The sequence below is a fragment of the Phyllobates terribilis genome, unplaced genomic scaffold (genome assembly GCF_046119375.1).
Source record: "Phyllobates terribilis strain yellow unplaced genomic scaffold, ASM4611937v1 Scaffold_157__1_contigs__length_4398786, whole genome shotgun sequence".
Taxonomy (NCBI): Eukaryota; Metazoa; Chordata; class Amphibia; order Anura; family Dendrobatidae; genus Phyllobates; species Phyllobates terribilis.
In genome coordinates this window covers 3,807,698-3,819,801 of record NW_027362917.1, presented here as the reverse complement: position 1 = coordinate 3,819,801, position 12,104 = coordinate 3,807,698, and the positions used below count along the sequence as shown (strand labels likewise).

The 12,104-nt window shown below is 49.6% G+C and overlaps 1 pseudogene; it reads left to right on the top strand.

Annotated features, from left to right (window-relative positions):
• Positions 1-12,104, top strand: part of LOC141207018 (dynein axonemal heavy chain 12-like) — a 74,413-nt pseudogene that overhangs the window by 31,536 nt on the left and 30,773 nt on the right.

Here is a 12,104-nt window from a genome sequence, read left to right as displayed (position 1 = left end):
TAATAATATATCAAAAAGTAATCCATAAGTATTCCATAGTCATTGGATTTACACTTGCCATATGCATCAGGTATCCATCTAAATAATGCTCCTGCCCACAAATAATCAGATACATGTCACATAAAACATTTTTTAAGGTAGTCTCTTACCACAAAGAGTGCCAAAAAGGAGGGTAAAGTGCATAAAGGAACGCACAGTGGCAGAGTGGTATTCCCATCTCATATATTTATGGCACTTCCACAGTCTGAGGACGCACATTCGGCTGAAGTATATTGCTGCGCAGGGACATGCCGGGTCCCTGAGCTGCAATGCATGCCGCCAGCCAATCAAAGGCCAGTAGCTGATGTCGGCGTGCCAGTCACGAGCGACGCATGGAAGTGACGTCATGCGCTGCCCTTGCCGGCACACTGAAATCAGCTACAGAAGAAGACGCCGCATGTCGTGGGAGCGCAGGAAGGTAAGAAGAATCATTTATTTTTGTTTATTTAATGTATTAGAAAAGAACGACAGAACATTATACCAGGAAAGGGCCAAGGATGGGGAGCATTAGACAAGGAAGGGGCTCAGGGTGGGGAGAATTAGACAAGGAAGGGGCCCAGGATGGGGAGCATTATATAAAGAAGGGGCCCAGGATGGGGAACATTATACAAGGAAAGGGCCCAGGATAGGGAGCATTATACCAGAATGGGGGTCATTATACCATGACATGGGCCAGGATGAAGGACATTACACCAGGAAGGGCACAAGGATGGAGGTCATTATACCAGAATGGGGCCTAGGATGGGGGACAGGATACCAGGATGGAGGACATTGTTATAGGATGGGGGACATTGTACCAGGATTGGGGACATTGTTACAGGAAGGGGCCAGGATGGGGGACATTATTACAGTAAGAGGCCCAGGACCAAGGACATTATACCAGGAAGGAGCCCAGGATTGGGACGTTATTGCTGAAAGGGGCTCAGGATGGGGGGTATTATACACAGAAGGTGGATATTATAACAGGAAGAGGCCCAGGATCGGGGATATTATAACAGGAAGGGGCGCAGGATGGGGAACATTATACCAGGAAGGGGCCTAGAATGAGAGACATTATTATAGGATGGGGCTACAATGGGAAACATCCAAGGCAGGGACGAACACGCGCATCATTATCGGATCTAGAATGCTACAAGGGCCCATACATCTGACCAACATGCTGGTGGGGGCCCAGGTCCAAATTTTGCACATCTGCAGGAACATGGCATATGGCTTAACAGTATGTCATATGTTGGGAAGGGGTTAAGCTACAGCACATTACATAGCCTCTTGCAGCTATATCAATGGAAAAATTAAAAAATGTATGGCTTTTTGAAGAAGGGAAGGAAAAAATGCAAAACAAAAAATTATCCGGTCCTGAAGGGATTAAGGAGTTCCCACCCACAGTAAATGTTGTCACTCAGCTTAAAATCTTCACTTGCTTATTAGCAGAAGCTAAGGTTTCATTAGGATCTCCGAGGCTAAAGTTACATGCGGCTCCAGCTTACATGTAAAGGGGATGGTATCAAGGAGTCTCGCCAAACTTTCCCTACAAATGTCCAACAATTCAGAATTCATATCCATTGATAATTTATCTTCTAAAATGATAGCATTTTTTTTCTATCCTTTTCATTTTATGTGTAATTAACTTTTTGCTCTCCTCCTTTAAGCAATGGGAGGAACGACTGATAAGGATCCAGGAAACCATTGATGAATGGCTGAAGGTGCCGACCCAGTGGCTTTAATCTTCTCTTCTGAGGACATCATGCAGCAAATGCCTGAAGAAGGACGCTTATTCCAGACTGTGGACAGAAACTGGAGAGAGATCATGAAACATTGCGTTAAAGACCCGAAGGTAAATGGATGCTTCATGGTGGACTGATACAAGAAAGCACGGTCATCTTGCATCCAGGATTGATGTTTTCCAAGAGTCCGTGTCCTGATGCTTCCATCACAAGGATCCCGGGTTATGGGGCTCCGCACTGCCTGGACTCCAGCCTCCCGCATCTTCTATTTTCTATCCAAATAGGTTCTAATTTTTCTTTTAATATAAACTATTGGCACAATAGTCAATGAATGTGACCTTTTTTCAGTCTCTATAACTATATAATGGAATCTTACTTATGGGCTATCTACTTTGTTTTAGGTTTTAAGCGCCACTTCTCTGACCGGACTTCTGGAGAAACTTCAGGACAGCAATGTGCTTCTGGATAAAATCATGAAAGGGCTGAATGCCTATCTGGAGAAGAAGAGGCTTTTTTCCCACGGTATAGTCCTTTCACTTGTTGCAATGATTGTATATATTCCTTAAATATTTTTTTTTCTTATTTAAACGCATTGAAATCATTTTTGTAATTGGATTTCATTAATAATTTTGCACTGTTTGCCTTCTATTGGCTCTGTGCTGCGCTGGCTATTGGACTTATTTTTAATCTGTCTTTTTTCAGCTCCTCTTAGCCGATTTATGACCACAGATCACATCAAAGCTGAATGTGCAGGAAACAAAAAGCCTAACGGTGCAACATTTTTAATGAAACTGAATTGTCGCAAATACTCGCAATTAAATGGGTATTCCCATCTCCAAGATCCTATCCCAATATGTAGTAGGCGTAGTAATAATAATAATATTAGCAAATACCTCCAATTAGAAGTGTAGTATAGTTCTTCTGATTCACTATGTCGCTTTCCCCATGTGCAAGGCATTGCAGTAGCTTCGGTATCCATGGTTACGACCACTCATATAGTGACAGTTATTTGCTAGTGGTCGTAACCTAAGCTACTGCAATGCCCTGCACATGGGGTAAGCGACAAAACAAATCAGAAGAACTATACTAAACTTCTAATTGGAGGTATTTGCTAATATTATTATTATTACGCATACTACATATTGGGGTAGAATCCTGGAGATGGGAATACACATTTCAGTTAAATAAAAAAAAGTTCCCAAAGCTGGATAGCCCCTTTAAGCTAACCATACGCATGACATATGAAATACCCGTGGTCTGAATGGTTATTTGGCTATTTCTCCTGACTCCCACCTATTCTGCTGAACAGTCATGTGGTTTTAATGGGGAGAGAGGAGAAAGTCGGTACTGGACACCTCCGGCAGCGGGTTATCTCCCCTGAGAACCAAAAGACCGGGTATTGAAATCCCATCTGCCCGATCCTTCTGGCCCTGACATCCTCTATCGGGGGAGAGTCAGGAGACCCCCATACACATCAGTGGGTAGGCCGGTCCTGCTGCAATCGTCAGGTTTAAACTATTTTAATCCAATGTGTATGGGGACTGAATCTTTACTTTAAAGCTTTGCTTTTCTATTTTCTCACATAGACACTAATACAAATGGCGCCTGACCCAATACTTTAATGACATCTTTATCATATTGTGCATTTTCGCTTTAGCTTTTTCTTCCTGTCCAACGACGAAATGCTAGAAATTCTCTCTGAGACTAAAGATCCTCTGCGGGTCCAACCACATCTAAAGAAGGGCTTTGAAGGCATCGCAAAGCTGGAGTTCCTTCCTAACCTGGACATCAAAGCCATGTACAGCACCGAGGGGGAACGCGTAGAGCTCATCCAGACCATCTCCACCTCCGAGGCTCGGGGGGCCGTGGAGAAGTGGCTCATCCAAGGGGAAGATGTCATGTTAAGGAGCGTGCATGATGTTATTGCTCGGTCACGAATGGTACGGATCTACCTACAGACCAAAAGCATTAATTGGAACTAATCTAGTCTATATATATAATCGTCTTATCCCGTCTGTCTGTCTGTCTGTGTGTCTGTCTGTCCAGGAAATCCCGCGTCGCTCATTGGTCCGGCAGCGGCCAATCAGCGCCGGGGGATTTCTAAAAAAAGATGGCGGCCGTTAGCGGCTCATCTGCGGGACGGAGCTGAGCGGCGATGCAGCTGGGAGATGACCGGCGAAAGGCGCTCATCTCCCGGCCGGCAACAGCAGAAGGAACCCGACCGACGGACCCATCTGCGGGATGGAGATGCAGCCGGAAGATGAGCGCCGCGAGGCGCTCATCTCCCGGCCGGTAGCAGCGGAAGGACCGCCGGCGTCGCTGACCTCCATGCGGAAGGGAGGACCGGGGAGCGGCGCTGCGGGTCGGGATACTTCTGCTGTGAGCGCCCGCTATGTCCCGGGTTCTCGCAGCGGAAGTAGCCGCACAGGCAGCGCCGCTCCCCGGTCCTCACCAAGACGATTCGATGATTGATCGCGGTCTTCGGACCCGACCAATCACTGATCTTAGCGCAAAACTTAAACACCGCTGTGCTGATTGGTCGCCGACGCTGCCCGCGACCAATCACCGATCTTGGCTCCACATTTAAACACCGCTGTGGTGATTGGTCGCGGCCGATATTTAAATTTGGCGCCAAAATCGGTGATTGGTCGCGGCCGATATTTCAATTTGGCGCCCAAATCGGTGATTGGTCGCGGTCAGCGTCCGCGACCAATCAGCACAATAGTGTTTAACTTTGGCGCCAAGATCAGTCATTGGTCGCGGGCCAAGACAGCGACCAATCACCGATTTGTGCGGCACTTTTAAATAGCGTCCGTGACCAATTGGATGTCAGCGCCACTCCCCGGTCCTCCCTTCACACCCTAGCCGCATGGATGTCAGCGCCGCTCACCGGTCCTCCCTTCACACCCTAGCCGCATGGATGTCAGCGGCGCTGCCTGTGCGGATACTTCTGCTCCGAGAACCCGGGACATAAGCGGGCGCTCGCAGCAGAAGTATCTGGACTCGCAGCGCCGCTCCCCGGTCCTCCCTTCACACCCTAGCCGCTGATGTCCCCACTGTATCCGCATGGTCTTACAAAGGTCCGGACATTTGTGTTAAAAATCGCTGATTGGTCGCTGGCGCTGCCCGCGACCAATCACCGATTTGGGCGCCAAATTTAAATATCAGCCGCGACCAATCAGCACAGCGGTGTTTAAATGTGGAGCCAAGATCGGTGATTGGTCGCGGCCGATATTTAAATTTGGCGCCCAAATCGGTGATTGGTCGCGGGCAGCGCCAGCGACCAATCAGCGATTTTTAACACAAATGTCCGGACCTTTGTAACACCATGCGGATACTGTGGGGACATCAGCGGCTAGGGTGTGAAGGGAGGACCGGGGAGCGGCGCTGCGGGTCGGGATACTTCTGCTCCGAGCGCCCGCTCATGTCCCGGGTTCTCGGAGCGGAAGTATCCGCACAGGCAGCGCCGCTGACATCCATGCGGCTAGGGTGTGAAGGGAGGAACGGGGAGCGGCGCTGACATCCAATTGGTCGCGGACGCTATTTAAAAGTGCCGCACAAATCGGTGATTGGTCGCGGTCTTGGCCCACAACCAATCACGGATCTTGCCGCAAAAGTTAAACACTACGGTGCTGATTGGTCGCGGACGCTGACAGCGACCAATCACCGATTTTGGCGCCACATTCAAATATCGGCCGCGACCAATCACCGATCTTGGCTCCACATTTAAACACCGCTGTGCGGATTGGTCGCGGACGCTATTTAAATGTGGCACCAAAATCGGTGATTGGTCGCACCCAGCGTCGGCGACCAATCAGCACAGCGGTGTTTAAATGTGGAGCCAAGATCGGTGATTGGTCGCGGCCGATATTTGAATGTGGCGCCCAAATCGGTGATTGGTCGCTGTCAGCGTCCGCGACCAATTAGCACCGTAGTGTTTAACTTTGGCCGCAAGATCAGTGATTGGTTGCGGGCCAAGTCGGCGACCAATCACCGATTTGTGCGGCACATTTAAATAGCGGCCGCGACCAATTGGATGTCAGCGCCGCTCCCCGGTGCTCCCTTCACGCCCTAGCCGCATGGATGTCAGCGCCGCTGCCTGTGCGGATACTTCCGCTCCGAGAACCCGGGACATGAGCGGGCGCTCGCAGCAGAAGTATCCCGACCCGCAGCGCCGCTCCCCGGTCCTCCCTTCACACCCTAGCCGCTGATGTCCCCACAGTATCCGCATGGTGTTACAAAGGTCCGGACATTTGTGTTAAAAATCGCTGATTGGTCGCTGACGCTGCCGCCGACCAATCACCGATTTAGGCGCCAAATTTAAATATCGGCCGCGACCAATCACCGATCTTGGCTCAACATTTAAACACCGCTGTACTGATTGGTCGCGGACGCTATTTAAATGTGCCGCCAAAATTGGTGATTGGTCGCGCACAGCGTCGGCGACCAATCAGCACAGCGGTGTTTGAATTTGCCGCCAAGATCGGTGATTGGTCGCGGCCAGCGCCAGCGACCAATCAGCGATTTTTAACACAGATGTCCTGACCTTTGTAACACCATGCGGATACTGTGGGGACATCAGTGGCTAGGGTGTGAAGGGAGGACCGGGGAGCGGCGCTGCGAGTCCGGATACTTCTGCTGCGAGCGCCCGCTCATGTCCCGGGTTCTTGCAGCGGAACTATCCGCACAGGCAGCGGCGCTGACATCCATGCGGCTAGGGTGTGAAGGGAGGACCGGGGAGCGGCGCTGACATCCAATTGGTCGCGGCCGCTATTTAAATTTAAATATGGTGCCAAAATCGGTGATTGGTCGCGCCCAGCGTCGGCGACCAATCAGCACAGCGGTGTTTAAATGTGGAGCCAAGATCGGTGATTGGTCGCGGCCGATATTTAAAATTGGCGCCCAAATCGGTGATTGGTCGCGGGCAGCGCCAGCGACCAATCAGCGATTTTGAACACAAATGTCTGGACCTTTGTAACACCCTGCGGATACTGTGGGGACATCAGCGGCTAGGGTGTGAAGGGAGGACCGGGGAGCGGCGCTGCGGGTCGGGATACTTCCGCTCCGAGCGCCCGCTCATGTCCCGGGTTCTCGCAGCGGAAGTAGCCGCACAGGCAGGGGCGCTCCCCTGTCCTCTCTAATACGATTCCGCTCCCCGCTCCTCACCAATACGATTCGCTGATTGGTCGCGCTCTCCACACCCGACCAATCAGTGATCTTGGCGCTAAAGTTAAACACCGCTCTGCTGATTGGTCGCGTCCGCTGCCCGCAACCAATCACCGATTTGGGCGCCACATTTAAATAGCGGCCGCGACCATTCACCGATCTTGCCGCCACATTTAAACACTGCTGTGCTGATTGGACGCGGACGCCGGACGCGTCCAATCAACGAGATTGGCGCCAAATTTAAGCAACGCTCTGCTGATTGATCGCGGTCGCTGGCCGAGATCAATCAGCAGTATTGGCGCAAAATTTAAACAACGCTCTGCTGATTGGTCGCGGTTGTCGGCCGTGACCAGTCAGCAGTATTGGCGCCAAATTTAAACCTCACTCTGCTGATTGGTCGCAACCACCGGCCGCGACCAATCTGCGTTTTTGGTGCCAAATTTAAACAACGCTCTGCTGATTGGTCACGGTCGCCGGCCGAGACCAATCAGCAGCATTGGGGCCAAATGTAAACCCCGCTGTGCTGATTGGTCGCGGTCGCCGGCAAAGACCCATCAGCATTATTGGTGCCAAATTTAAACCCTGCTCTGCTGATTGGTCGCAGCCGCCAGCCGCGACTAATCAGCGATTTTGGTGCCAAATTTAAACACCGCACTGCTGATTGGTCGCGGCCGCCATCCGCGACCAATCAGCGAGATTGGCGCCAAATTTAAACAACGCTCTGCTGATTGTTCGCTGTCGCCGGCCTCGACCAATCAGCGATTTTGGCGCCAAATTTAAAGAATGCTCTGCTGTTTGGTCACGGCCGGCGACCAATCTGTGATTTTGGCGCCGAATTTAAACCCCGCTCTGCATCGCTCTGCTGATTGGTCGCGGTCGGCGGCCATGACCAGTCAGCAGTATTGGCGCCAAATTTAAACACCGCTCGGCTGATTGGTCGCGACTAATCAGCGATTTTGGTGCCAAATTTAAACACGCTCTCCAGTCCTCACTAACACGGTTCGCTGATTGGTCGTGGCCGCCGCCCGCGACCAATCATCGATATTGCCGCCAAATTTAAACACCGCTTTGCTGATTGGTCGCGGTTGCCGAACGCGACCAATCAGCGATTTTGGCGCCAAATTTAAACACAGCTCTGCTGATTGCACCCGGTCGGCCGCATACCTATTCTAGAATACCCGATGCATTAGAATCGGGCCACCATCTAGTTCTTTTATATTTGTATAAGATTATTTGGCGGCAGTGAATGATTTGTGGATGATGTATCTCTTGCAATAGAGCCAGGTAGCAGATCTTCTACCTGCAATCGGTAGAAATGAATTTGCTAGATAATACTAGTAAGGTTGTCCCTCTCTTAAATGCTTCTGTCAACGTAATTTAACTTTCTTTTTTAAAAGGCATACCCTGCGACTGCAAGAAAAGACTGGGTGAGGGAATGGCCGGGACAGGTCGTGCTCTGTGTGTCTTCTGGACAAGTGAAGTGCATGAAGCTATCGGCAGTGGCCCGGAGGTACGGCATAAGCTCCTTTACTGATCAAGGTTGCTTCACTATAAACAGTCATGGCCGGAAGTGTTGGCACCCTTGAAGTTGTTCCAGAAAATGAAGTATTTTTCCATAAAAAATTGCATGTGTATTTTCTGTTATACACATGTTTATTTCCTTTGTATGTATTGGAACAACACAAAAAAAGGCAATTGGATATAATTTCACACAAAACCCCATAAATGGGTCGGACAAAATTGTTGGCATCTTTCCAAAATTGTGGGTAAACAATTTTGTTTCAAGCATGTGATGCTCGTTCAAACTCACCTGTGGCAAGTAAAAGGTGCGGGCAATATGAAAATCACACCTGAAACCTGATACAAAGGGGAAAAGTTGACTCAGTCTTTGCGTTGTTACGTGCCACACTAAGCAGGGAGAACAGAAAGAGGAGAAGAGAACTGTCTGAGGACTTGAGAACCAAAATTGTTGACTAATATCTTCTTTTTGTGTTGTTCCAATATACACAAATGAAATAAACATGTGAACAACAAAACGTGTAATTGTAATAATTTTCTGGGAGAAATACATATATATACATTCATAGACAGACTTCATGAGTTCTCCTGCTAATAGACTGTCATACCCAGAGACGCAGCTTATAGGAGTTTCCAGGGGGGGATATACCATTGGTGCAACAGAGGTAAGGGGACCCACATTCACATCCAAAGATGCAAGCAGCTTATTTCACAGTACGTTATTAGACTGCAAAGAGCCCATGTAGTGTTCTTGCCCAGGGGTCTTCTCCTGGGGGTTGCAGTTGTACAGCGGCTCAATATCTTGAAGGTACCCAAAAGGCTCCATAGTATTGTTGGGATTTTGCATTGATTCATGCATCTTGTCTAGAGATGCGCAACTAAATTTGCAGGACCTTGGTCTAAGAGAGCAGGTTAGTAGTCTGTGGCTGTTGGATGGGAGCCTTGCTAACCGCCTCTTACATGCCGGCATCCCTGGCTCCTCTTTTGATTAGCCGGCCAGGCGTGATGTCATTTGTGCCTCACACCACAACTATGACATCGACATCAAAAGAGGAGCCGGAGATGCCGGTTCACGGGGCTCCGGTCCTGCGGCCGTGGAATACTGACCGGACTGTTGGACCAGAGTCCTGCAAATCCATTCGCTCATCTCTACTCTCGTCATATCTACCAATAAGGGAAGACATTGTATGGGATTTCCCATAATACCAGCATAAAATTAATCCATCTGCATTGAGTTTTCCATGCTGTTTGTAGCAGGGTTTTATAGAGGTACATCTGGGTATTTGGAGCAATTTGCGAGGAGGCAAATTGTCCCAGCAGACTCGCAGCACATTGGGGGCTCTCGTCACCATAGAGGGGCACGCTCGTGACGTGGTCAGGGAAATGATCGAAACAGGTTTGTGCAAACATCATGGCTGGCAGCAAACTTTCCAATACCATGTTCTATTTATTATACACTACATGGAGAAAGGTATTGTGCCCCCTCCACATTACACCTACAGGGGCTTTTATGGCCTCCTATTCTAATCCATATCCAGGATGTTAATATGGAGTCCGTCCCTCTACAGATATCACAGCTCAGTATGCCGAGCACCTTCATACATTTCACCACATTCCTATGTTCTTTCCATATCTATGTTATGTTCCCTCCTCTTTTCTTTGAGTTTTCATAGGACACAATTGATCTTGTCACAGTAAAGCAATCTTGGGGTGTACTTACAATGACGTCTATGGGGCAGTAGTCATTTCTGCATATTGAGATGGTGGTCCCTATATAGGAATGTTTTGGCATCTGTAGGTGTCGGCATCCCCTGTATATGACTCATTGCCACAATTGATCTTCTTTATAGTCAGTGGTTTGGATGGCCTAGGTGCGGTTTGTAATATTTTCTATCAATGGTGTGTGCCCTCCTCTGTGCAGTGTCGTTCTATAACCATGGATGGACTAATAAAGGGGTTTTATGTCAATTCCTTTAATGACCTTTTGTTCGGTTTCTTTGTAGGTATTATGTCATTCTCCGAGTGGTCAGCCATTCTAAGCCTGAGCAGACATATGGCAATGTAATTGATGTGTGCCTGACATTGTTCTTCCCTATGTGGCGGCGACATATTTATGCTGCCATTCTCCAGTATTTGTTCTAATTAATCATCCTAAAGGTGTTTAGTGGGGTTGAGGTTGAGAACGTGTGGGAAACAGTTCTGCTCTTCTATTCCCTTAGGGTTGGAAGCTACAATTGTTTAAAATGTCTTGTGCTGAAGCATTAAGATATCTTTTCACTGGAACTAAGGGGCCTAGACCACCCCCTAAAAACAAGGCCATACCTCCACCACCAAACTGCCCAGCGGGCACAATGCAGTTAATAGGGTAACGTTCTCCTGGCATTCACCAAATCCAGACTCGTCCATCAGATGCCAGATAGAGAAGTGTGATCCGTCACTGCACAGAACAGGTCTCCTCCAGAGTCCTGTGGTGGCGGCTTCACACCACTCCATCCGACGCTCGGCATCGTGCTTGGTGATGTAAGGCTGCATGCAGCTGCTCGGCCATAAAGCTCCAGGCGGGGGCGCAGTGTTTGTGGTGATGTTGTTGCCAAAGTAGATCTGGACTCTGCAGTTATGGAGTCAGGAGAGCGTTCTGCCCTCTGCTCCTCAGCACTCAGTGACCCCGCTCTGTAATGTTCTGGGGTCTCCTGAGTTGCTGCAGTTCCTTCCACTCCTTAATAATATCACTCACATGTGATGGGGGAAGATTTAGGAGGGAAGAAATGTAATATCCAGACTTGTTACCCCGGTGGCTCCTATTACAGGACCGCGCTGGTATCAGAGAGCTCTGCACCACCAGCCGTTCTGTCATATGTTAGTAACAGCACACCGCATGGGAGGGCGGATGTTATACACCGGGGGCGTGGGGATTGATGTTATACACTGGTGGGGGGCGAGAGTCTTAATGTTATACAAGGCCGAGGGGCCAGATGTTATACCCTAGGGGTACGAGGGGCTAGATGTTATACTGTCCGAGGGCTGGATGTTATACACTGAGGAGCAAGGGGACGGATATTATATACCGGGGTGAGGGGACGGATATTATACACCGGGGGGCGTGGGGACGGATATTATACACCAGGGGCGAGGGGACGGATATTATACACCAGGTGCGAGGGGACGGATATTATACACCAGGGGTGAGGGGACAGATATTATACACCAGGTGCGAGGGGACGGATATTATTCACCAGGGGCGGGGGGACGGATATTATACACCAGGGGCGTGGGGACGGATATTATACACCAGGTGCGAGGGGACGGATATTATATACCGGGGTGAGGGGACTTATATTATACACCGGGGTGAGGGGACAGATATTATACACCAGGTGCGAGGGGACGGATATTATACACCAGGGGCGAGGGGACGGATATTATACACCAGGTGCGAGGGGACGGATATTATTCACCAGGGGCGAGGGGACGGATATTATACACCAGGGGCGAGGGGACGGATATTATACACCAGGGGCGGGGGGACGGATATTATACACCGGGGCGAGGGGACGGATATTATACACCGGGGGGGCGAGAGGCCAGATGTTATACACAAGGGGGAGGGAGCGAGGGGACAGATGTTATACACCGGGGCTGGGGGCCGGATATTATGCA